Raw genomic sequence first — 2220 nt, 5'->3', positions numbered from 1 at the left:
AATTGCACTGTAAATGTGAGATTATTTGATACATTCCCAGCTGTTCGAATAAAGAGCATTGTGCAAAACAAACTCGCTCCGGGGCGGTGTGGCCGCAGTGATAATGGGCCAGAATGACCATGGTTTGCTCAATCCGCTTTTAACTGAATCATCATGTTAGCGCTGACTCTTAATTTTCCATCCGTTAATAAGATGGACGCAGATGGAGACAATGAGAGCGATTTTACAAACAATAATTTAGCATTTAGCTTCGAAATATCTGCTGGTATTTTAATTTTAAAAGGATCACAATTTACACCAACGATTGTCTCATCTAATTTTTCAGTCTTTGTGTAATTCTTTTTCAAAATTTTCTCATTTTCTTCATCCTTTTACGGCTTATCCCAACAGAACAATGAAGTTATAACTCGGAAATAAATTCTAGTGAAAGATAAAAAGTAATTTCAGCGGCAAATTTTTGCACTGGGATCTTGAATTGAATAAAGAATGAGTACATAAATTCCCTGAACTTGATCTCACTCAGCTTACCCCTGCCACAAGTCTTTTCGATTACACAGACATTTCAGAGGAGATTGTTGGAGCCGTTCATTTCAGCCCTATAAATTCTTGTTACTTACTTACACGAAAATATAAGGTTATCAGGTGCGTGAATATAGTCTTAAACCTTCTTGTAACTACTGAGTAAATAAACAAAACACGTTTTTATTAGACCCACCTTAACAGTAAACTTGCCTCTACAACAATTAGCAAGTCTAAGTAAATTATACCATTTGCATTTTTAGGCAAAGGGTACATGATCTAAACAACAGTGATTGTTATTTTCCTTGTACGATAAGGGAGAGATTCTCAAAGTAATAGATGAAATATAAAGGCACAAACACGATTTGGGACGTTATCTGTAGATATATCTGTATTTAATATCAGCAGATGAGATTAGATCTAAAAATGATGTCTTTGTGACAGGCTTCCGAGATTGTAATTCTTTTTATGTCCGAGATTATGTTAGGGTTATCAATGAACGAAGAACTTATCTGGATAATTTTTAATTTTTGAAGTTAAATAGTCTAATGTTTTCTTTGACTGGAAGCATTTTTCAGGCAAAATGTAGGATTTTAGTTCAGAAAAATATTGTATACTTAGTATACACAGTAGTAAACAATTAAAAGGATAGGTAGCAGGTAACAAATGTAGCTCATCTCGTGAGCTCGTCTCTGATAAATGACAACAGCCCTGCGCATGTGATATGTCCTCTGAAATATTGGGGCCGTTATCTCTTTGCCTAAACGTCAGGGATGTCCCTTTACAGATGGAAATCTAGATTGAGTTTATTTCAAATGTGTAACGTTAGGTAAGTATTATAAACGAAAAACTCGATTGTAAGATAAGTTTTGCCCATTCAGATATTTAAATAATACCTACATGAGTAATAAGTACGTAATAATAGGGGTACAATAATTAATTATCTTTATTTTAAATATTGTGGAAGTCGATATGTAGGAAAGACGTGAAGAATGCATAACATCTTTATTAACTACCTCACACTAACAGGAAATAAATATTTTCCCTTTTATGTACAAAGGAAAACACTGTTAGGTGTGTACCTATAGAGTAATTTTCATCTCAAAGCTCACAATCACAATCTTATTAACACCTTGAAATATACATTCAATGTCAGTCTTTAGAAGGTAGGGCACAATCAATTAATTAAATTTGTATTACAGGCGTTTAAATAAATAAGTAGTGATTAGGTATAGTTAGTAATTTAATTCTTTGTAAAATAGAAAGCGAGAGGTTAATTATAAATTAGCTAAACCTAATTTACTGTTACTTTACGTTACGAATTAAATTTATAAAGCTTACGATTACTAATTTCCGTAAATAATATATTGTTAACGATTATATTTTTAGTTGTTGGCAAATTTTATCGTGGATTCTTTGGCTCTACAAAAACAAATGACGTGACACGATGCTATCGTATTACGGCATGGTACACAAATACTTACCTCCTGTTTTAGGTAAAAATTCCAGTAGGTATAAATAGCAGCGTATTTAATTCGAAGCAAAAAGTTTGGGTTTTTCGTAAGAATAATGCGCGTCGTGGAATTCCAAATAAAATTAAATGGTTAGATAAGTAGCATGCTTAGTTAATGGTAGAGGGCACCGCCTTACTTTTCTTCCAATCATCAATCAAAGTAAGTACATTTTCGCACTCGCAATCTG

Source organism: Ostrinia furnacalis, unplaced genomic scaffold (genome assembly GCF_004193835.3).
Source record: "Ostrinia furnacalis isolate ACB-3 unplaced genomic scaffold, ASM419383v2 OfSCF0986, whole genome shotgun sequence".
Classification (NCBI taxonomy): Eukaryota; Metazoa; Arthropoda; class Insecta; order Lepidoptera; family Crambidae; genus Ostrinia; species Ostrinia furnacalis.
This window is presented reverse-complemented; position numbering follows the sequence as displayed.